Below are 26,382 nucleotides of genomic sequence, written 5' to 3'. Positions count from 1 at the left end.
CGGGAAGACTGGCCGCAAACCCCAAGGAAGGACAAGGGGGTGTGCCAGCCTCTGCCAACCCCACCCCTCAGGTGGGGGAGGTGAGGTAAAGCACATCTCCGGGCTCTCGCCATCTTGAAGATGGGGAGCCCTGCCCAATCAGGACTAGGCCTCTGCCCCCCCTCCCACAGGAGAGTGGCAGGATAGGGGGTGTACCCACCCCAGGGCAGGGACCCAGGGGTCCCTGCCTTTACCTACCGGTAACGCCCCTAAATTTAGTATTTAGGGGCACCCTGAGCCTTCCTTCCTTAGATCCAGATACTGAAAACAGCAAAGAAGATCAAGAAGAAAGAAGACCTGCCATGCAGCTGCTAACAAGACAAAGACACCAACTGCTTTGGCCTCAGCCCTACCGGCCTGTCGACCCTCGAATCTGCTCCTGCTAAATCCCGGCATCTCCCGTGGCCAGTAACATCACAAACCCCGGACGACCTGGCTACATTGTGACTCTGAGCATCTGGGACTCCCACGAGCAGTGGCACTGCTCAAAGCAAGTAACTGACCCCTGGCATCAGCCAGGAACCGCGAACCCTGCACACTCTGCACCCGCCAAGCCTGGCCTGTGCTGGAGTGGACAAAGACCACAAGGACGTACCCCCGGCGACTGTGACCCCGAATCTGGCACCCAAGGACCCACCTCGACGCTCCAGACGACGCCTGCAGCCTCAGAACCAGGGACCCCCCCCAACCGTGATCAACAGAGGGTAAGATTTCCCAGCACCAAAAGGCACCCCTGCACCCGGCGCCCTGCGGCCCCTTGTGCCCAACTCCCCCTACCAATCCTCCAACTACCCAACTTACCTCTCGAAGTGGTGGTCGCACCTTAAGAATCTTCGTCCCCGAGCTTGCAGCCTTTGTTCATTCTTGAGCTTCTCCATTGCAATCCATTGAGCGCCCGACGGCTCAAAAGCACCCTGCACCCAGCCGCCCGAGTGGCCCTGGCAGTGCAACTTCTACTCCTACCTACTTCCCCATTTGCCCTGAGCAAGTGATCAGGAACCCGGCTCCCACAGCCACGTGGCCTGCTAGCCAGCAGCCACCAACCATGGGCCCCCTGCCTCCCATAGGATAACATTGGGCCTACCTCACTCTGCACCCGGCTGCCCCTGTGCCACTGAGGGTGTAACTACTGTACTTACCTGACCCTGGGAGACCCCTGAGTCTATGCCCAGCACCTTAACTCTGCCAGTCGAGTACTTACCCAAAAGCCAATAACTCACTTTTCTTCCATAGGGTAACATTGGCTGGTTTCACTTGAAAATGTAGATTTTCCACAGCCTGATAAGCAGAAAATCTGGATTTTATTAAGGACACGGAGGCTAAGATTATGCAATCTCCTTTTATTGCCAGCTCATCACAGCAGCAACAATAGAAAAGAATTTAGAACATTGAAAACATTCTGAACATTAATGTAGATTTTCCACAGCCTTGGTGGGCTGAAAATCTGGATTTTATTAAGGACACGGAGGCTAATATTATGCAATAATTCCTTTATTGCTACCACTCAGCAGCAAGAAAAAACAAAACACCATGTTCTTAGAATAAAGAATACAGAATCTCTAAGAACATTCCAATACAAACAAAACTCTTCAACATCGTCTGCTCTCCCTTCTTACATTGCCTGCTAATAGAGAAAGTAATATTTTAAAACATTTTTCATACTAAGAGTTCAAAAAACAGAAGACAAATCCAATCAAAAGAATTCTTCTTTCTTTCTCAACGTAAAGATGATAGTTGTCCGGAAGTGAACATTCCCAATTATTTTAATTTTGACCTCCATAAAAAACAAGATATAAACATTAGGGTTTGGGAAAAAAAGGGAGGGATAATATTAGCCTCCGTGTCCTTAATAAAATCCAGATTTTCAGCCTACCAAGGTTGTGGAAAATCTACATTTTATGGCATGACACGGAGGCCAACATTATGCAAGTTTAAAGCACATTAACAATACATTGAGCTGCACTCTCAATAGGTTTAAAATAATATTTCCTAAACACAGAATCTGATGACCAATCTGCACATCTTAAAATGTCTTGCAAGCTACCTCCTAAAACTCGTGCTTCTGATGCAGCTGCACCTCTCATAGAATGTGCACCAAACTTACTTATATCAATACCTGCTTTTTCCATTAATGTTTTCACCCACCTAGCCAAAGTGGGAGAAGAAACCGCTTTATATGGATACCTGTAAGAAATAAGTAATTGATCTACCCCAGCCGGTCTAAAAGGCTGAGTTCTATATTCATATTCCTTTACACAACGTACCACACAAAGTTTCTCCTTATCCTGAAAGTATGGATAAAAAATAACATTTGAGTTAGTCTTCGTTCTTTGTTTAATATAAAAACAAATACCCTCTGGAGCAAAACATCTACTTGATATTTCTAGTGCACGCACATCAGAAACCCTTCTGAAAGACAGAAGACATAATAACATCGTGAGCTTGAAAGATAAATCTTTAAGGTCCAAGAGAGTATTATCATCCCATGATTCGATCAATCGTAATACCAAAGACACATCCCAAAGAGAAGTATACCTAGGTCCAGGTGGTTTAGCCAACCTAATACTTCGCAGTAATCTCCTGACCATAATGTCTTGACCAACAGAAATCCCATTCACTAAGATATGTCCAGCTCAAATTGCAGATCTATATAAATTCACTGACCTATATGCCAAACCTCTTTTATATAAATTCGTCAAGAAATTCAAAACATGAACTACATCTGCTGATACGGGATCCAAATTCCTTTCCACACACCAACCATTCCACTTATTCCATGCAGACTTATATACCTTCCTTGTTCCTTGTGCCCAAGATTCTTCAATGAGTTTCGATGCTTCTGATGAAAGCCCTGGCTTACTCCAGACTCTCCTGAAAGTCTCCATGACAACAGATGAAGTTCACCTGAGTCCACCAAACTGTGAATCTCCCCTAGAGGGCCCAGCAAGATCCCTTGAAACATTGGAATTAGAATCGGATAATCCACACTCATCTCCAATAACATAGGGTACCAGGCTTGTGAGCTCCAAAACGGAGTGACCAACACCACTGTTTCTTTCCACTTCCGAATCAACCCTGTCACTCTGCTTATCATTGAAAACGGAGGGAATGCATAAGGATGAAGGCCTCTCCAATCCTGCAGAAAGGCATCTATTCCCATCGACTCTGGGTCCGGATGCCAACTGAAAAACCTCTCTAGTTGAGTGTTTATTCTGTTCGCAAAAAGATCTGTCTGAAATGGACCCCAAAATTGGTTCAACCTTGTAAATACTAATCTGTCTAACATCCAATCGCTGGAGTCGTAAAAATTCCTCGAAAACCAATCTGCTACTGAATTTGAATTCCCTGGGATATGCTCTGCTTGAACATGAATTTTCCTCTCCAAACAATACTCCCAAAAAACTCTCTCTATATTTGCTTGACCTTTTGATCTTGGTCCACCCATCCTGTTCACATACCGAACTGCAGAAACATTGTCCATCTTCAAAATGACAGAACATTTGGCAGTCTGTTTCCCAAAACACTTTATTGTAAAAGATCCTGCTAACAACTCTAAACAATTTATATGTAGATTCCTTTCCTGACTTGTCCATCGTCCTACAGTACTAAACAATCCGCATCTTGCACCCCAGCCTTCCAAGCTTGCATCTGACTCCACAATCAGATCTGCATTCTCTCCAAAAATTGCACGCCCATTCCAGGCTTCCATATTCCTCAGCCACCAAACCAATTCCTGTCTTGCCTCCTGAGAGAGACATACACTCTCTGAATATCTCAAACCATTCCTTAAATGGAAACCCTTCAACCTTTGTAAAGCCCTGTAATGTAAAGGACCTGGAAAGATGGCCTGAATTGTCGAAGACAGTAGACCTATTATGCGGGCCAACATTCTTAAAGATATGCTGTTTGATTTCAAAACATTTTTCAATTCTTTCCGAATCCTCTTTAATTTTTCTTTCGGAAGTTTCAAGACAGCTTGAACCGTATCTACTATAAATCCCAAAAATTGAGTCTGTTGACTGGGAACACACTGAGATTTTTTCCTGTTCACCACAAAACCCAAAAACTCTAGCAACTCTATCGCCATCTTCGTATGAGACAGAAGAGTATTCTTGTCCTGACCCATTATCAAGATGTCGTCTAAATAAATTATCATTCGAACTCCTCTCTCTCTCAAAAAAGCAGCTACCGGTCGTAAAACCTTTGTAAAACACCACGGAGCAGATGACAGGCCAAAAGGTAGGCACACAAATTTCCACATTTGGTCTCTCCATATAAATCTCAAATACCTTTGATGCTCCTTCCATATTGGAATTGTCAGATAAGCATCTTTCAAATCTAATCTTGTCATCCAATCCTCTCTCATTAACACATCTTTCAACAAATGTATTCCCTCCATTTTGAAATGGTGATATATCACCCAATCGTTCAATTATCGTAAGTTTATCACAGGGCGCATTCTCCCTTTATCTTTATTTTCCACTAGAAAAATATTGCTTATGAATCCTTCCACATTTTCTCCCTCTTTTTCTATTGCTCCTTTCTTTAATAATTCTTCTACCTCTAAATCTATCAACTTTAATTGATCTTTTTTGAAAATCATACGATTCGGAACTATAGTCTGAACTGGCCTTCCTAAAAATTCTATTCTGAAACCTTGTACCGTTTCCAACACCCAAGGGTCTTTTGTTATTGACCTCCAGTTCTCTAAAAATTGGGCAAGTCTGCCGCCCAATTTTAAGTGGATAACAGAATGGCATTGTCTTACCAATCGAACCTCTTCCTCGTCTCTCTCCTCTATTAAATCTTCCTCTTGTTCGTTGTCTTTGTGGAAAAAATCCTCCACCACGAAAAAATTGTTGACCCTGGTAGCCTCTTCCAAATCCACGAGTGAAGGAGCCTCTCGAAATTCCTTGTCCTCGGCCGGGGAACCGACTCCGTGTTCTCCCGGCCATACCAAAAACACGTTCATTAAAAACCTTCTTAATCTCTCTTTGAGATTTTTGTAGGCTGCTGAATGCACCTACATATCTTGACAATTCTTTTATAAATTCATCACCAAAAAGTAGACCCTTAGCCAAAGGTCCTTCCTCCTTGGTCGCAAGGTCTACCAAATTTGGGTCAATCTTTAGTAATAGACTCTTCCTTCTCTCTATAGATAAGGCTGTGTTCGCCTTTCCTAATAAACAGACAACCCTCTGAACCCATTCACGGAGTTCTTGTACATCAATTTCATTTTTTCCAGCATAGGCCTCCTCCGCCATATCAAATATTTTTGATACTGGGCCAATCACATCTAATAACCTGTCTTGACAGGATTTTAAACCATGATCAATACCTTTTCTAGGATCTCGTCCCCCTTTTGCAATAAATGCAAACATTTTCGGGTCAAGTTCTGGTGTCATCAACACCTTATTATTTACAATTGGTCGAGGACACTCGGATCTTAGTCTTACTCTCACCTCTTTCGGTATTTCTCTTCTCATCCAGTATTCTAAATATTCAGAAACATGATCAGATGTTGACCATTCAGGGGAAAAAGGATGTTTGATAAGTAATGGGTCAAACATATTATCTCCCATAGCGTCTTTAATTATTTTATTCTCTGATCTCAAGCTTTCATCCTTTTTTGATTTTTTAACTTGTATTTCATCATTAGAGTCAAAATCATCACTGCAACTGAGTTCTATCTCTGCACTCTCAGAGAAATCGTCACATATCACATATTTATGATTGCGCATACCTCTTTTTGTTTCTTCATTTGGACCTCTAACTTGCCCTCCATTTTCTCCCGAGGCTTTCCCTCTTTGCCTGTCTGAACAGCATTCATCTTCTATAATGGTATATTTTGATTTTTTATTATAATCTTCCTTTGAAGATACATGCTTCCTTTTCCTTGAAGCCTTCTTTCCACTACAATGCGCTCCTTCATTCTCAGGTGCTGACCAAAAACTCTCCTCTTCCTGTCTATTTGATTTCGACATTGACAACAACTATAATTTCTTTTCCATTCTTAACGATACTTCTGTCGTTATTTTCTCTATTGCCTTATTTAATTTTTCCTCTAGGCTTCCATCCTCTTGTTTCATACTGACAAATCTGAAGTCTCTACCTTCTTAGACTTTTAATTCTTAAATGTTATTATTGTGTTATTATTCACTTAAAATATTCTATTTTGTATTTTTCAGGTTTTCCTCTTATCTATTGTAATTATTTTTCAAATCTCCCCTCACTTTCCTTATAATTCTCCTCACGATCGTCTTCCCGTGAAAAATAAGTGTCTTCCCTTCGTTAAACGCCGTTGCTAGGCAACCGGCGTCAATACGAAAGCTTCAAAGGGACATTTCCCTTCAAGCGCGTCTTCAAAACAAACCGATACGCGCTAAAGCAAACACGCGCTTCATTCCGTCTGCACGCGTCTAACGCGAGCGATCAACGAATCGGTAAGCGCGAGCCTACTAATTCATTTAAATCACGCTCAACTGTAACAGACATCGTCATTCTTTACCTGAATTTTATTTAAGTTTTGCTACTTAAAATTCAATCTCGCCTACGCGATCGCGAGTTTATTTATTTATCTTATGCTCATGAAAATTTTTAAAAATCGTCGCGCAAATACTAAAGCGAGCCCATTATCTCCTACCTCATTTAAATAAACAAACCTTCCCCATCTACGATCGCTTTCCTATCAAAAATATTTCCCTGTTACATTATTATCTCATTACTTTCCTAACTAATAAACTTTAATAAACAAACATTCTTAATTTTTTACTCTACCCACAATCTGTTCTACACTAAAAAATCATTTTGTATTTAATACATTTAATTCATTAAACAACATTCTCCAAGCTTCTTATCTTTTAAAATTCCTTCAAAAACGTTTATCATACCAATATATACTTATCTCTTGAGCAGCAGCAATAAAAGAAGGGAGAGCAGACGATGTTGAAGAGTTTTGTTTGTATTGGAATGTTCTTAGAGATTCTGTATTCTTTATTCTAAGAACATGGTGTTTTGTTTTTTCTTGCTGCTGAGTGGTAGCAATAAAGGAATTATTGCATAATGTTGGCCTCCGTGTCGTGCCATAAAATGTAGTCCAGCGACTGGCAGCCATCTTCCTTCTTTTATGTGCGCTGCGAACAAGGTAAATTTCAATCGATTTTCTGAAGAGCAGAAGAACGAGTCAACAGGAGGAACTTTCCAAAATGAATCTCCGTCATTCTGAAATAAAAGTATAAACTAGATTAATCCACCTGGGTGGGAAATAGAGGTGGGATAATCTTAGCCTCCGTGTCCTTAATAAAATCCAGATTTTCTGCTCATCAGCCTGTGGAAAATCTACATTTTATGGCACGACACGGAGGCCAATATTATGCAAGTTCAAAGTGCATTTAATACGTTATCAATTATATTCGATGTGGGTTTGAAATAACAAGTTTTGAACATGCTTTCATTGGACCAGTCGGCCGCTTTTAAGATATCTTGTAAACTTCCCCCTAGGATAAAAGCTTTGGAAGCAGAAGCGCCCCTAAGGGAGTGAGCCCCAAAAATAGAAGTGTTTACTCCTGCTTCAATCATTACGTCTTTCACCCATCTAGCTAAAGTGGGGGAAGAAACCGCTTTATGAGGGCTTTTGTGAGAAATTAATAGTTGGGAGACATTGTTTCTTATAAAATTCGTTCTCTTTTCATATTCTAATAGGCATTGTACCACACACAATCTTGGGTTTCCCTGAAAATAAGGGTAGAAGATGGTCGAGGAAAGGGTCTTAGTCCTTCTTTTAATGTAAAAACATACTCCTTCAGGTTGGTAGGCTCTACTGGTGACCTCCAGAGCCTTAACATCGGACGTTCGTCTAAATTAAACTAAACAAAGGAGGATAGTGAGTTTATAGGACAATTTTTTAAGAGGTAGGATTTGAATGTCACCCCAGTTTTCTAAAACTTGAAATATTAATTTAACGTCCCAAAGGGAAGAGTATTTGGGTATGGGTGGTTTGAGGACCTTAATGCTTCTCATAATTTTCTTTGTTAAAGAATTTTGCCCGACAGGGAGACCGTTTATGAGGCAGTGGCCTGCGGAAATTGCTGATCTGTAGACGTTAATAGTTCTATATGACAGGCCTGACTCAAAGAGTTCAGAGAGGTAGTTAATCACGTGTAATACATCAGTTGAAATGGCATTGATATCCCATTGAAGACACTGGCAGATCCATTTATTCCATGCCAATCTATAAGCTTTCCTAGTGCCTGAAGCCCAGGATTCGGAAATGAGTCTGAAAGCATCTGGCGAAAGGCCAGGGATTTCCCATTGTCTCCGGAAATCTTCCATGCTATCAGTGTAAGGGATCCCTCTTCGAGGAGGGGGTGTATTTCCCCTTGAGGGCCTAGGAGGAGAGTTCTGAAGTGGGGTAGGAGAAGGAGAAAGTCTACTGACGATTCTAGGACTATGGGGAACCAAGCTTGGGATTTCCATAGTGGAGTTATTAGAACTACAATTTCTTTGAATCTCCGGACTTGTAATAGAAATCTGGGTAGCATTAGGAAGGGAGGTGTGGAAATGTGGATTTTCCTGATCAGTTATGTCCCCTATCTTGGACCCCAACGGTTCTATATGCATGTTACAAGTACATGTATGTTCCCTCCAGTTCCAGTTTCTAAGACGCAAACATATGTGTGTCTACCGTCGACATGTTCTCTGTCAGATCCGCCATCAATGGGCTGGATATTCGATTCCTAAGTATGAAAAGCCACCGACTTTATATGGCTAAGTTACTTCATTTTTACAGTTCAGGCAAGTAGGCCCGATTCTGTCCTCAAAGCCTTTCCCTGCTCTCTGTCTTTGACAGCTTCAGCTTGAGCTCGCATCTGTATCCATGAACTTTGTCCTACTCCCTGTGCAGCTAACGGTGACTGCCTCGGCCAGTTTTCGCCTGTCTGCCAAGAAGTTGTATTTCACCTTCGAATTATCTATTTTACTCTTCAGCCGATGCATTCCTGTCCAGTGATTTAGGTAAACATTTCCTTTAGCTCACAAGCAAAGGACTCAGCCTTTCCGTCCTCCTGCAAGTGATTCATAGCCCTGTTGCCATGGAAAGTTTTCTATCCCTCGCATCTCATATAGACACTTAGACGCTTGTACACGCACACAGTCAGTATAGAATAGATTCTGTCCGAGAGTTCTTCCTTGTGGATAACATAGTTCTTTAAACATAGGATGTTAGATATGATTTGGGATTAGGTGGACTTGACCCCAGACTTCTCGTCTCCACATGTAGAGCTAAATGTCAAGTCCCCTTCACCCCCTAGTTGCACGTCAATTACACGTCATGCTGCCGCGCGCGCATCTATGCCAAGTATTATCTTATAGATCCACCTATGTCTGATAATTCTAACCAATCATGTTTCTTTTATTCCTTATTACGCCTAGTTTCGATTATGTCACTGTTTTGTCACTTTTCTTATCAAATGTTACGCCTTCTACATTCGTTTCATTGTAATGCACTTATTATAAAAATACATGTCTGTTAATGAATTATTGTACTTCACTTCCTGAACCTTCGTGGTGACGGAACCTGAGGACCGCGACTCGAGTCGGCCATTTTGAATGGAATAAAGCCCATTAGAAAACCTCTTATACCACGGATTCTGCCTCTTGTTATTTTGAGCTATTTACTTTAATTTAAGATTCCGCATGAAATTCAGTCCGGTAATATTTATTTTATTTACCACATAATGGCGCCCGAACAGGGACACTTTCTCATCTCACGCGCCGGCGGTGCGTTGCAGGCCCGGTCTCCTGCCACAGCTGGACGGACCATAAACGCGTACCAGCAGGATTTCCTGTAAGCTCCCTCCGGTCAAGCGGGGGCGACTGAGGCTGCGATCAACCCAGACGAGGCGGTGAGAAGTGCGAAGTATCCCGACCAGAGCCTAGCTGAGAGAGCAAGATCCGAGGTATACAGAGGCCCACCAGGTTTTCCGAAATCCCGACGTCCAGAGGGTCCGATGTCCGCAGTTATCGAGTCCTGTCCATTCTCTGAGGCCTTCCGTTTCAAGGAGCTACTCGGTGAGTACCATCGCCGGGGAGGCGTGTTGACGCGCACATAGGTTGTGCCGGTCAAGACGGATTTGGGTACACAAATCCGGTCTGCACTGTTTAGCAGTGTATATGTACTGTTTAGCAGTATATCAAGTATTCCGAAGTATTCAGTTATTGTCAAGAATTCAGCGTGGTGATTAGTTAGGCAGACTGTCATCATTGTCGACCATTGTTATAATGTTTAATGTTTAAAGTTTAAAGTATTCAGAAATGTCTTGCATATTGTGGTATGAATGACTGTTCATTGTTCACTGTTCATTATTGTGTTTCTCGTATTAAGCAAGTTCAAGAGTAAGTATCAGATCAGTTGTAAATATGCCGCTCTTCTCGAAGTTAAGACAGATTACTACCAGAAAAGGGGTGCTTGAAGAAGCAGTTCCTATTCCTCCTAGGGATACTCCAGGGCATTTCATGTACCATAAACATGGCTTAGATGCCATATTGTTTCTTGATCTATGGGTAGATTATACCAAAGGATTACCGGAAAGTCAAAGGTGGCCCATAGCGGGAACCTGGGATGCAGAGTGCATCATGAAAGTGGAGGAAGAGTTATGGAAAAGAAAGGTCAGACAGTCACAGAAAGACGCTGTTGAGTTATGGCGTAAAGAATCTCATAGACGAACAGAAAAAGCACGTAGACAAGAAGAGAGGAGTAAAGAAAGTTCAAATAAAGTTCAAGAAAATCTATTAATTGAGGAAGGTATCCGAGTGAAATCAGAACAAGTGAATAGACAAAGAAATGCTCTTATGAATGGTATGTATCCCCTTCTAGCCGAAGGACTACCTAAGGCTGCTCCAGAGATACCAAAAGACTTGCCACCCCCATTATTTCCAATTAAGGTACATCCAAAGGGGCATCCCAGAACCGCAGAAGATGTTTTTCTTTCCTCATATCTAGACGATGCAGCTCCCGAGTATGCTAACGCCACACCACATAGACCGTCTGGCGGAGGGGTCCAACGTCAGGATCAGGTATCTGTCCCCGTGCAACAGCAAGTCCCGATACAAGCTTCGGCAAGCACATCTGTTTCCGCATCTGTCTCCGCAGTCGACTCTACAGAGGTATCGACACCCATAGTTGCTGTGTCACGTTCAACGAACCCATTCACACCCGACGCCCCAGATAGGGCCACGGGAGGTGCTAGCAGTACTTTTACACCACCTAGAATAAATAAACTTGTCTTTCAAGAGTCAGCGCATTCACGTACACCTAAATTCGTAAGTGAACGTACGCTTAAAGAACTCCTTGTAAATTGTAGATATGACCCAGTGGTTGGTAAAGAGGACGAAATGGTCCTGGCATCATTACGTATCAGGCGAGCCGCAGAATATTTAGCAAGGTTACCAGGGATGACTACGCATCTAGATAACATATATCATTTTGTTCAAACAGGACGAGATCCAGGATGTATTAACAGAGCTATGGAATTCCAGAAAGTAGAGATACAGGGGGAACTGTTACGTTTCCTCATAAACTGTGTAATCAGAAATCAAGATCGTCCGGGGGTAGACCCGAATGCAATGCTTATTCTTACAAGATGGAGTCAGAATATATCAGAAGGGAGACACGATAAGCAAAATTGTATAATAGCCATGTGCCGAAAAATACGTAAAGAAATAGAGCGTATTCATGAAGAGAGATTGGGAACAGACGAGTTTGAGCAAGATGAAGTGTCCGAATCAGGGAATTCCGCAAGACAGTCAGAGACCATAGCTTATGTAGGCAGAGGAAGATCTTGTGAAAATACTAGATGTTTTTCTGATCCCATACACTCCGTATGTCCAAATAATAGCAGAACGTATCCGACGCCTGTAATAAATCTGAAGTCTCCTGAACATTCGTTTCAAGCCGCAGATAAGATACTACGAGAACGAAGAGGTTACCACCTCCTCGATTCTATGGATGAGCAAGAATTAGCCAGATCAGCCGTTCACTGGATTGACAGTCCTGAAAAATACGGTGATGAGACCGTAGCACACACGTTTCTCAACCTCAGTACAGATGAACAACGCTTAGCTGGAATCTATATGATTCAGCAACTTCTCATATTATATAAGAGCGAATATGCTGACCCTGGTCCTTTACCTGATATATTAACGGAACTACTCACAAACAGATGGAGAGGTTCTAGTAATAAGCTAATTAAAGAGATATTAGTGTCACGTAAGCAGTACGTCCTTTTTGTAAGTCCGGATTCTCTCTCGCTGCCCCACAGAGAAAGAACGCCGTACTATATGGATAGACAAAATCCTTTACGAGAAGTGCACCCAATAAAAGGCGAAGACAATGAGTTTCACCGTGTATTTGTTTACACACCCATATCAAAAATGGAATTATTAGAAATGAAGAAAGTAGTACCTAGTCATGACAAAGACCCAGCGGGTTTCCACCGAGAAATTAAAGACATGTTACTGATGGGAGAGTACACCTTTCCTGATATTATGACGATATTAAAGGTGCTTTTGCCTGCTGGCATATATGAAAAACTGAAAGAAAAAGAGTGGGAAGTGGGAGACCAAAAGATAGACTGGACAGCATTAGCAGAGGAAGAAAGGAGCCGAGCTGCAGGTTCAGGGCTCGGGGATAAAGTTAAACTGTTACCAGGTTTACTAGTACAGGTACTGCCACGTTTATTAACTACAAAAAAGGAAGATTGGGGTGCAATCACAGCCTGCAAACAAAAGCAAGATGAAGACACAAGCGATTATTATGCTCGATTTGAAAAATGTTTTGGTATAAATAGTGGTATAAAAGCAAGTAGTGACTCATATCCACATTTATTTGTGACAAAATTGGTGGAAAATGCATTGCCTCCAGTGAAGAATAGAATATTGAAATTCGAGAGTACCTGGCAAAGTAACACTCCGTCGCAAATGCTACAAATGTTACAGTATCATCACAATAGAATTAGGGATGAACAAGAACACGAGCATAGACGCATGAAGGATACAAAAATGAAAATGCTAGTTTCTCAGACAGTACCAGCAGATGGTCACAAAAAGGGTGTGACACATTCTGGTGATTCTGCAGTTCCTGTAAAAGGAACCTGCAATTACTGTAAACAACTAGGCCATTATGTACATGATTGTCAAGTCCTGAAACGTAATATAGCTACAGGTATTGCAAAAGAGAGACCACGATTAGTTAGACAAGATCAGAATGAACAAGGAGCTATGCAGCATGGACAGTCCATGCCAGTTCAGCAACAGTCTATGCCAGCCTCACAGCAACCCATACAGTTTGTGCCAGCTGCACCACCGTTGCCTGCTACTGCCACACAAACCACAACACGACAAATGTATCAGACTGCACAGTATGAATACCCTGAGTATCAGCGCTACGCATGAACCAGCCTAGAGAGGGAAGTCGACTTACCGCTTATCGAGATTCCTGTAGATCAAGAAGGACCTTATGTACATAGTGAATTATTAGGTCAAGATAGAAAATTCTTACTCGATACAGGGGCAAGTCGAACAACAATAAAACGTAGTGAAGTTCCAGGGGCACCCCTCTCAGGCTCTCAAAATGTTTCCCTTGGTTTTTCAGGAAAACCTATTGTTAATGAAGTATCACAGCCTCTACCACTTACGTTAGGACCTTTGACACGAACTACAGATTTATTGCTTACTAAATCATGCCCAGAAAATCTGTTAGGAATTAAGACTCTGAAAGCACTAGGAGCCATAATATGTTGTTCTCCGGAAGGAGTAAGGTTGTTTTTACGTGATTTTAAAGGTCACTATGTGTCTAGAGACATGGATCCCCGACTACAGACTTTACCAGTACATCTATGGGCACAAGGCCCTACGGATGTTGGCTGCATGAACATTACACCCTATCGAGTTACATTGAAAGCAGGAGTGGTACTACCACGAATGCGACAATACAAGTTACCGCATGATGCTGTAGTGGCTTTGTTGAAAATCATTGATGAGCTAATTGCCCAGGGAGTAGTTGTAGAAACAGACTCCAATGTATGTAATTCACCGATAATTCCGATTCTTAAACGAACTGATCCTACTGCTCCGCCAGTATACCGATTGGTTATTGATTTGCGTGAACTAAACAAGTGTATTGTACCACAATTCCCTGTGGTCCCTGATATATCATCATTGTTGACAGCAATTGATTCCGAAGCAACATTCTTTACTGTAATCGATCTCAAGAATGCCTTTTTCAGCGTCCCAATAGATCCGGAAAGCCAATACTTGTTCGGATTCAGTTTAAATGGGCGCAGTTTTAAATTCTCACGCGCTCCCCAAGGATTTACAGAAAGCCCCAGCATCTACAGCCAAGCACTGAAAAGAGAACTTGACAGTATCCACATGCCAGTCAATACTGCACTGCTTCAATATGTCGATGATCTGCTGATCACCGCAAGAAGCGAGTCAGAATGTGAAAAAGCTTCTCTGACAGTTTTACATTTCCTAGCCGACAAGGGGCACAAGGTGTCCCCTTCTAAGCTGCAATTCTGTGTTCAGCGAGTTATTTATCTTGGTCACTCGCTGTCCAAGGAGGGAAGGCAGCTTACACCAGATCGCATTCAGTTAATTGCTAACATGTCAATACCCCAGACACAAAAGGAGGTGCGAGCTTTCATAGGCCTCACTTCATATTGTAGGCAGTGGATCCCTCAGTACGCATTTCTAGCAAAACCACTTATTCAGTTAACCACACAGGAGGCAGCCACATCGACTGTTCTCCCTTGGACTCAGGAACATACACAAGCTTTTGAAAGCCTAAAGGAAGCTTTATGTCAAGCACCTGTTTTAGCAACGCCATGTTATAGCAAACATTTTACACTCTTTGTTACAGAACGCGAAGGTACTGCCTTGTCAGTACTCACTCAGGATCAAGCAGGATCATGCAAGCCATGTGCTTATTTTTCCAGTACATTAGATCCCGTAGCTCAGGCTTTGCCTGCATGCCTGAAATCAGTGGCAGCGACAGCTTTAGCAATCAGACAAAGCGATGCCATAGTATTAGGACACCCATTGACAGTCCAAGTACCACATGCAGTAGAGGTTCTTGTGAACCGAACACAAACACAACACTTGACCATAGCAAGACTTACCGGTTATGAACTGACATTGTTTCAACCACACATAGAGATCCGACGGTGTAATACATTGAATCCTGCTACACTATTACCTGTAATTGGAACAGACCCACTAGCTCATGATTGTGTTGAAATCATTGAAATAAAGACGAAACCTAGACAAGACTTGACAGACGTTCCATTGTTAGATCCAGACCTGACGTTGTATGTAGACGGATCATGCATGAGAGCAAGTACAGGAGATTTAGTGGCCGCGTATGCAGTCACAACAGACACTGAAGTTATTGAAACAAATTGTATAGATACTTTGTCAGCCCAAGCAGCAGAACTCATTGCTCTAACACAAGCCTGTATTCAAGCCACAAATAAGAAAGTTAATGTATACACTGACTCACGTTATGCATTCGGAGTTGTACACGACTTCGGCGTGCTGTGGCGAGAGAGAGGTTATTTAACGTCCCATGGTGCCCACATTCAGCACGGACCCCTCATTCATGCTTTGTTAGACGCAATACATCTACCCACTGCTATATCGATTATGAAATGTAAAGCACACACGAAGGTTACTGATACCATTTCTCAAGGCAATGATTTAGCTGACAGAACAGCTAAACAGACTGCTCAGAATCGCACATTAGACATGACAAAGCCAATAGTTCAGACACCAACACAGTGTATGACAATTAAGGATCCCGCACTTGATGTAATTGACATACAGACACATGCCACAGCAGAAGAAATAAAGAAGTGGACTGAACTAGGAGGGATCCAGACAGATCAAGGGTGGATGACAAAGGAGAAATCTGTATGGTTTCTCCCTGATTCCATGGTTCAAGCCATTATAGCTACAGTTCACAGTCCAGCACATTTAGGAGAGAAGGCTATGCTAGACAGCATTCAGCACATTTGGTTCAACAAACATTTACGAGCAGCAGCTAAACAAAAAGTTCGTACCTGTATGATATGTTGTCAGTTTAATCCAGGAAAGAGTGTTCCCGTAGAGCAGGGGGGATTTCAGCCTCCTGACCATCCTTTTGAAGTCCTCCAGATGGATTATATTCAGATGGAACGTTGTCGAGGATTCAAATATGTCCTCGTAGTTGTCTGCGCTCTCTCCCGTTGGACAGAGGCGTATCCCGTATCAGATTACACTGCCCCGACTACTGCCAAGCAGCTAGTTCGAGAATTCTTCCCACGGTACGGTTTACCACGTGTTGTATATTCAGATAACGGTCAGCCTTTCTCATCCGAATTAATGAAACATGTCTCACTCTTGTTGGGATATCAGTGGAAATTCCACTGTGTCCGACACCCCGAGGCAGCAGGTCTCGTAGAAAGACATAACCAGACACTGAAAATCAGACTGTCCAAAATATGTAGAGAGAAAGGTGTCGACTGGATAGTAGCATTACCAGTTGCACTCTTTTATATGAGAATGGTAGCACACTCTAGAACAGGGCTATCCCTGTATGAGGTGATCTTTGGTAGACCACCGAATATGTGGGGGACGCCTATACCACGCAAAATAACTGACATTGACTGTAACATGCTGACAGATTACTTGGCTTCCTTGATGTCTGCACTACAATCTTCTCGTTCACAGGTAGCTGCAGCCTTTCCCGACAACACTGAGGCGAAACCCCATGACATTGTTCCGGGTAATCTTGTCTTTGTGAGAAATTTCGACAGGAAAAGTCAATTGGAGCCCAGGTGGAAAGCACCGAAGTTGGTCCTGTTGACCACAAGAACAGCCGTGAAGATCGAGGGACGTAAAGGGTGGATTCATTCAAGTCACGTCAAAAAATTCCATGGACTACCTTCAGATATAGACACTGTGCCCTGCACTCCCTCACAGACTGATTCAAAACTTCCTTTTGTTGAAAAGAATGACTCTCAGTGCTATAAATTAAAGCTTAGGCCCAAACAGTCGAGCAATTTGATTGTTTAAGTCCTCTCCAAGGTGAAGCGGTTGAATTGTCTCCGACATGTATCCCTTGGACCTGAGTAGAGAAAATACCCGAGAAATGTTGAAACGACAGGCGTATTGTAAATCACTGCGTAGCCACTGTATTGTGACTTTATTAATTTTGTTTTTCTTGAGTTTTTTAATAGTTACTGCAAGTATATTGTTGCATATGTATTATCCTGATTCTAAACGTGTTTTCAATATAACTGATGAACACTCTTTTAGTGACCTACCGCCACATGAGTTGTCCTATAGACTTGCGCTGCGTAATAACACATTCATTAGTATGTTACATCATTCCCATCAGACTAGTAATGCCACCAATTGTTGGGTGTGTGGCCGACTCCCTCCCTATCAGAATAACAAAGGAGTTCTGCCTTTCTTTCCACATCCGTTCACACACAATGGCTCCTGTGGAGCATGGTTTAGTTTATTAAATTCCATAGACCCAGACACAGCAGTTTATCAACAACATTGGATATGGGGAAATCTGAATCTAGTTTTATTCAAAGTCTGTCACCCTAATAAGGAGGGTTACCCCAGTAGAACAGGAACTGATTTAGAAAATGAAGTGTATCAATTAGGTAATTTTACGCCTAATCTTATGATTTTGAATGTCAAATCCGAAGTTGAACTAATTCTGCCCACTATGTCAGTATTTCAAGTTAAGGGTGAATTACGTGTAATGAAAAGTGGGTTCCATACACATGGGCCGTAGCCAATGCGTTACTACAGTAGAATATAGTGATCAAGGTAAATCTTCATTTAGAGCTTCTCGCCATTCTTACTTTATATGTGGTCAGACGGCATATATGCGTCTGCCTCTAGATTGGGATGGTACCTGTTACATAGCATTCCTTTTGCCACCTGTTTTCCTAGCTCCCCCTGATTATTATCGAAATGTTCATTTAGTACACAATAGAGAGCAAAGAGATCTCCCAGTTGTCGATTATACTGAAACAGCATGGGACAAGTATGTAGATTTCAATAAAGGTATCTTTCCCTATATAGGTACAATATCAAATAGTAAGCTGATACGCAGACTCACCAAGACTCTTGAAGCTGTAGTAAACAAGACTATAGCCGCCCTAGGCAATCTGACAGAGGAACAATCAGTGATGAGAATTGTTGTTCTCCAGAATCGTCTTGTCCTTGACGTCATCCTGGCCGATAGGGGCGGAGCTTGCAGGGTCATCGGATCCAGCTGCTGCATATTCATACCAGAAAATTCGCCATCTGTATATAAAGCTATAACACGCCTTCATAAGATTGTAAGCCAGATACACGAGAATCCAGGCACTTGGACGTGGTCCGGGTGGTTTTGGAGTGTGATATCAGCCTGGGGATGGAGAGTTCTATCCTTCCTAGGTATTGGCCTTCTTATGCTCTTCAGTTGTTGTTTATGCCTACAATGTGGACCAGCGATTTGTGGTCTGTGTGCCACATCGTGTATTCCACATCAAGGTTTTCGTTCAGAATACCGGAAGGAAGAAGAAATGATGCTCCATGAGCAAATCAATGGAATGATGAAGATTGATGTCTCGTGAAGGGCAAGAAGGGGACAAGGAGGGAATGTGGAAATGTGGATTTTCCTGATCAGTTATGTCCCCTATCTTGGACCCCAACGGTTCTATATGCATGTTACAAGTACATGTATGTTCCCTCCAGTTCCAGTTTCTAAGACGCAAACATATGTGTGTCTACCGTCGACATGTTCTCTGTCAGATCCGCCATCAATGGGCTGGATATTCGATTCCTAAGTATGAAAAGCCACCGACTTTATATGGCTAAGTTACTTCATTTTTACAGTTCAGGCAAGTAGGCCCGATTCTGTCCTCAAAGCCTTTCCCTGCTCTCTGTCTTTGACAGCTTCAGCTTGAGCTCGCATCTGTATCCATGAACTTTGTCCTACTCCCTGTGCAGCTAACGGTGACTGCCTCGGCCAGTTTTCGCCTGTCTGCCAAGAAGTTGTATTTCACCTTCGAATTATCTATTTTACTCTTCAGCCGATGCATTCCTGTCCAGTGATTTAGGTAAACATTTCCTTTAGCTCACAAGCAAAGGACTCAGCCTTTCCGTCCTCCTGCAAGTGATTCATAGCCCTGTTGCCATGGAAAGTTTTCTATCCCTCGCATCTCATATAGACACTTAGACGCTTGTACACGCACACAGTCAGTATAGAATAGATTCTGTCCGAGAGTTCTTCCTTGTGGATAACATAGTTCTTTAAACATAGGATGTTAGATATGATTTGGGATTAGGTTGACTTGACCCCAGACTTCTCGTCTCCACATGTAGAGCTAAATGTCAAGTCCCCTTCACCCCCTAGTTGCACGTCAATTACACGTCATGCTGCCGCGCGCGCATCTATGCCAAGTATTATCTTATAGATCCACCTATGTCTGATAATTCTAACCAATCATGTTTCTTTTATTCCTTATTACGCCTAGTTTCGATTATGTCACTGTTTTGTCACTTTTCTTATCAAATGTTACGCCTTCTACATTCGTTTCATTGTAATGCACTTATTATAAAAATACATGTCTGTTAATGAATTATTGTACTTCACTTCCTGAACCTTCGTGGTGACGGAACCTGAGGACCGCGACTCGAGTCGGCCATTTTGAATGGAATAAAGCCCATTAGAAAACCTCTTATACCACGGATTCTGCCTCTTGTTATTTTGAGCTATTTACTTTAATTTAAGATTCCGCATGAAATTCAGTCCGGTAATATTTATTTTATTTACCACAGAGGGAATGCATAAGGTTTCTGACCTCTCCAGTCCTGAAGGAAAGCGTCTATGCCAGCAGCTAGAGGATCTGGTTTCCAGCTGAAAAAGCGTGTTAGTTGAGAATTGAGTCTGTCTGCAAATAGATCTAAATTGAAGGGACCCCATAGGTGTTGTATGTGTAGGAAGACTTGTCTGTTCAGTCTCCAGTTGCTGGAGTCCCTGAAGTTCCTGGTAAACCAGTCTGCTACTCCATTGCTCAGACCAGGAATGTGTTGGGCTACAACGAGATTCCTTTTTGCAAGCAGTATCCCCAAAATTACTTTGCCAGGTCTGCCAAGTCTTTCGAGTGTGGTCCACCCATCTTGCTCACATATTGGACTGCTGAAATGTTGTCCATGCAAAGCATCACACAACATTTCATTCTCTCTTGAGTGAAACTCCGGACTGCAAATGAGCCCGCTAGGAGTTCTAGACAGTTGCTGTGCATGTTTCTCTCTTGATCTGACCATAGACCTCCTGTTGAAGAGTTTCCGCATATTGCACCCCAACCCTCTAGGCTCGCATCTGAATCTATCACTAGTTCGGGATTTTCCCCGAAGATTGCCCTTCCATTCCAAGCTTGTACGTTCTTGAGCCACCATTCTAGTTCTTCTCTCCATTCCTGGTCTAAAGACAGCATTTGGGAATACGAGTGATTTTTGTGAAGGCATCTTTTCTTTAGTCTTTGTAGGGCCCGGTAGTAAAGTGGGCCCGGAAAGATGGCCTGGATGGTTGAAGAGAGGAGCCCTAAAATTCTGCCTAAGTTTTTTAGAGATATAAACTTCTCCAATAAGATCTTTTTTATTTCCTTTCGTAATTTGTTTAGTTTGTCTCTGGGAGACGTAATTCTGTTTGGAGGGTGTCTACGATGAAGCCTAGGAATTGTGTATCTTGTGAGGGTGTTAAACATGATTTTTTTAGATTTATTACAAATCCTAGTTTTTCTAGTATTTCTATTGCCCATTGGGTGTGTAGGGAAACCTTTGACTGACCCATTATAAGGATGTTGTCGAGGTAAATTATTAGTCTTACACCTTTGGCCCTGAGCCACGCTGCTACCGGTCGGAGAATCATTGTGAAGCACCAGGGTGCTGAAGAAAGACCGAATGGGAGGCTTGAGAACTTCCAAGTTTTGTTTAGCCATGTAAAACGAAGATATTTTTGGTTTGGGGGCCAAATAGGAATAGTGAGGTAGGCGTCTTTTAGATCTAGTCTTGTTAACCAGTCCCCTTTCCTTAAGATGTCCCTTAGAAGGTATATGCCCTCCATTTTGAAGTGACGGTAGACTACCCATTCGTTCAAGTCTTTTAGGTTTATTACTGGCCTCATTTCTTTGTTCTTTTTCTCTACCAAGAAAATGTTGCTGATAAATCCTCGATTTAAGTCTGTAGTTTCTTTGATGGCGCCTTTGGATAAAAGGTCTTGAACCTCTTTGGTTACTAATTTTGAGTGATCTTGTGAGAAAGAGATTTTTCTCGGGGGTTTGTGTTGGAAGGGGGTCTGTAAGAATTCTATTCTGTAGCCTTTGACTGTTTGTAATACCCAGGGGTCTTGGGTCACTAGGTTCCAGTTTCCAGAGAAAAGGGCTAATCTCCCACCCACCCTTATAGGGGAATCTGAATGGTGTTTGGAATAGCGTACCTGATGAGAAGCCTCTTTGTCTTCTGTTGCCTCTGGAGTTGCGGAACCGCCCTCTTTGCCTTGAAAAGTTGGAATAGGGTGTGAAGGGTTGATGGAAGCCCCTATTTCCTCGTGCCAAATAGGGTCTGGATGAAGGTGCACCTCGGCCGGGGAACCGACCCCTTGTTCGCCCGGCCCTCGCAAATATTCGCTCGTGAAAGACCTTTCTTATATCTTTTTGGGATTTCTGTATTGAGTTGAAAACTCCGACGTATTTTGCCATTTCTTTAATGAAATAGTCGCCAAAAAGTTGGCCTTGTGACGAAGGACCTCCTTCTTTATTGGCGAGTTCAATAAGTTTAGGGTCAAGTTTTATGAGGATGCTCTTTCTTCTTTCATTTGAAAGTGCGGTATTGGCATTGCAGAGGAGACACACAGCTCTTTGCACTCATTCACGTTATTCTTTCGGGTCGACCTGGGAGCCGTTTAAGTAGGCCGTCTCAGCCATATCAAATATTTTGGTAAGGGGACCAGTAATATCCAGGAGTCTATCCTGACATGATTTCAAGCCTCTGTCTAGGCCTCTTCTTGGGTCTGTACCTCCCTTATTAATGAATGAGACCACTTTCGCGTCGAGTTCAGGTGTGGTAGTAATTTTGTCTGGGAGGGAGGGTCGGGGGCATTCTGAGCGTAAGCGTGATCTTACTTCTTTAGGTATTTCCCTTCTGAGCCAGAAGGTGATATAGTCGGCAACGTGGGGGGAGGGGTTCCATTCAAATGATAATGGGTGTTTTATTAAGAGGGGATCCAACATCATGTCTCCAAAGGGGTCGAGAATTTCCATCTTGGAGCCAGAAGTCTAGGAACCTTCATTTGAGTTTTTGTGTTTGGTTGTAGATGAATCCTCACAATCAGAGTCGAACTCTGATGAGCATGATAGATCTATTTCTGGCTCGTAGGTTTCATCATCCTCAGAGTCACTAGATATTGGGGGAGTAGGGCCTCTTTCTTGCCCATCCACAATAGGGCCTCTTTCTTGCCCATCCACAGTGTCTGGTACACTGACTCTGTCACCGGCGTTATCCGGTAGATCCTCTACGACCCTTTTAGATTTTTTTGAAGGTAAATCAGTTGATGTTCTTTTTTGTGAGAGGTTTGGGGCCAATAAGAGCATCCAGGTTGATTAGAGAGCGTTTCTAGTTTTTTATTGATGGTTTCATCGAGCAACCCCATCAATTTACCTAATGCTTTATTAATTATATCCTCTACTTTATTTTGTACTAAGGAATCTAAGTCAGGTTGGCTATGGGACATTTTGTTGTTGTTTTTTTTGTTAATAAAGTTATGGGAAATGATGGAGTCGGGGTTAAAAATTGTTATTGGTAAGCTACTTGCGTGCAAGAGGGTCTTCGGGGGTTAAATGAGGCAGAAGTTGTTAGAAAGGCTCTTGTTTTATGAGAGGAAGATTTGTTTGTACTTGAAGGAGCTCAAACGGTGAAAGATGATGAAATCGTAAGGGTCTTTCCTCTAATGGGAGAGGAAGGGCTGGGTTTTGTTTTGGAACTCTTCCTGGTCCCGTCGGGTTAGAGGAGAGGCAGCACCGGGAGAGAATGGTTCGAGTTTGCCACAGGGGGGGTGGCCCAGGAGTGATCGAGAGTCAGGGGGGGTCCAAATCGGAATAAGACGGTGTGAGAGGATTAAGGAGGTGAGATCAGCGTTGATGCGCGATGCGCGCGAGGGCAAAATGTTTGTACGATGCTGCGAGGGCAAAATTTAAAGAATGCTGATATGGGGAAGGGGTCGCGGAGTGTGTTTTAAGGTTTAAGGTCAAGCGTTTGAAGAGGTCTTTGGGAAACGTTTTATGCGCGGTCGCGTGAGCCGCGTTGTGAAAGACAACACACGGCCCCTGCGCGTCCCATGAAAACGGTGTGATCAGATGATAGAAAAAATGCATCGACATCGCTCATGGCGGTGGTGGGGAAAAATGGGCTAAATAATTAAAATGACATCACGCTGACGTGGCGAGAGGGGGGGGAATCCTGGTATACATAGGAATGCGTGAAGGGCGCAAAATAGGGGGCAGTGTAGGGCAAATGAAAGAGAAAGGGTAAAATAGCTCAAAGAGTGTAAAAATAGTATTGTCAAGAGCACAAACAGTACAAGATAGTGCGAACAGTCAAACAATGTCTAAATGAACATACAACAACTCCTAGATGGTATCAAACTCAGTCACGGGCATAACCAAGAGGAGAAAAAAGGGATTACTTATCTGGTGAGCAGCAGCAATAAAAGAAGGAAGATGGCTGCCAGTCGCTGGACTACATTAACCCCTTGAGTGCCCATGACGAGATGGTCTCGTCATGGGCCGCGGTTGCGCTGTGCCCATGACGAGACTATCTCGTCATGAACCCCGCCCGCTAATTCAACGCCCGGCACAGGGCGGGGAAAGGGCGGGGCACACAAGGGGTTAATGTTCAGAATGTTTTCAATGTTCTAAATTCTTTTCTATTGTTGCTGCTGTGATGAGCTGGCAATAAAAGGAGATTGCATAATATTGGCCTCCGTGTCGTGCCATAAAATTCTTCTAAGTGTGGAGTTTCTAAACTTTAAAATATTCACCTAAAATCAACCGAGTAACGAAATCGAAAATAGTCACCTACTATTTGGAGAGATCCCAGTGCTGGATCTTGGTGCCCAGCACTGACCTTGAAAAGTAATTACAACCATACTTACCGCTAACTCAACTTTCTCCCATAGGAAACCATTGACTGTTTTACTGTGAAATTTCTTGTGTCAATTTTTGCAAACTACAAATATTCTTTAAAAATAGTACCAACTGTGAAAACATAATTACTTACCTGTTTTAGATAGATGTCCCAGTACTGAGCCTAGGAGCCCAGCACTGGATTACAAAAGTAACGAGAACATACTTTACCTGCAACTTGAATTTTCTTCCATAGGAAACCATTGACTGTTTTTCTGTGAAATTTCTTATGTCGATTTTGCAAACGTATAAATATTTGTTAAAAATCGCCTGTATAACCTAAACGCATTCTCTCAACTGCTTACAGGTGGTACACTAGTGCTGGATCCAGGATCCAACACTGATCTAGAAAATGTAACAATAACCCCACTTACCTGCTAAGTGAAGTTCGTTCCATAGGATAACATTGGTGATTTCATTAGAAAAAGTTTCTAAGTGTCAACTTTTAAAATACCAAAATATTGCTTAAAAATCACAACAGTAACTAAATTGTATTTACTCACCTGTTTCGAGGAACTGTCCCAGGACTGAATCTAAGATCCAGTTATGGAGTTAGAAAAGTAATCCTAAAAGTAATCAATTGCATTTAACTTGAAATTCCCATTGAGCTCAATGTATTTTTGTGTTTGAAATTGTGTTGCCTATTGCAACAAACTGTAACTATTACATTCAAAAGTCAATTGCCTATTGCAAAGTATTTAACTAAAGCATCTCATTCTGAGAAAGTATATTTTGATACCTATTGTTGGTTCTAAAATAAAACAACCATATATTTTTATATACAAACCATTGGCCTAGAGTTCAGTTCATGAGTGTGTGAGACCATTTGCTGACTGAGTGTGTACAACAAATGCTTTACACTGTCCTCTGATACTGCCTTACTGCTCGACCAAGCTACCACTTTAGAGAGTAAGGTTATATCTAACTTTAGCCTCTGCCAAACCTCTGGGGACTGTGGACTCTGTACACACTGTACCTATTTGGGAACAGTATATACAGAGCCACTTTCCTACACTATTGCATTGCAAATGCTTGTTTAATGTTATTAACGTACATAGAAGTCGAGAATGCAAGCAAAAACCATGACTGGACAAACTACTCACTCACACACTGGGGAAAATTAAGAAGTTAGATTGACCCACTGCCAAAACACAGGCCTTGCACGGAAATGAGCGAGTGAAAGCAACAGTCGATGCTGTATTGCACAGTTTGCCACTCTTGTTCACCACCTCACATAAGTTCCTGTTCATCCTCGCAGCACACAAATGCCTGTTTACTGTCGACACTTTACCCTTGGTGCTCAGTAGAAGTGGGTGAGCCAACCAATTAACAAGGCGAACAAAAGCAGAGACAGCAGCGTAGCTTGGCGCCAAGAGACAGTGTACGAGCTGAACCATGAATATTGTTGCCATGAAATCATACAATACACAGAACGTAAATATGATAACATCTCTTCAAAATTAAATAACATGCATTTCTTTAACGTGGAAGCTTTGACATGAATACGTCACATTATAGCAGCGCACTTAGAAGTACTTATTAACAGTGATACTCTTTTAACATGAATTTGTACCATTCCTGCCCCCATCATTACCTTGGCGACAGTGCCAATTAAGAACAAAAGAACAGATGATGAACGGAATGCTGAACAAATCACACATTCACCCCCAGTCACAGATCTGGATTTAATCCATTGTTTTTTTGCTCACCACGCCACCCCAGTTTGGACCCAGCCATATGCAAATCGCTTTTTACCCTGCTTCACAAGGGAGCAGTCCAGCCCAAACTGCCAAGGTTGTCTCTGGATCAGACACAAGCCTCCTGGGACCGATTTCGGGGTATCACCCCTCATCATGAGAAGCACCTTGTCTGTCTTGGGACACAACACCTGCGACATTGAAAGGAATCAAAACACTAATTTAGATTTAGGCCCTAATCATTCTGTTCGTTATTCGGTTTTACCTGTCACTTGCCCACAAACTGTGAAACATTGTTATTGTGTAAAAAAATACATTTTGTATAATGCGGTTAAATGTGTGGTTAAAAGTGCATGTTTAAG

This window comes from Triturus cristatus, chromosome 9 (assembly GCF_964204655.1).
Source record: "Triturus cristatus chromosome 9, aTriCri1.1, whole genome shotgun sequence".
Taxonomy (NCBI): domain Eukaryota; kingdom Metazoa; phylum Chordata; class Amphibia; order Caudata; family Salamandridae; genus Triturus; species Triturus cristatus.
Note: the sequence above shows the minus strand (reverse complement) of the source record.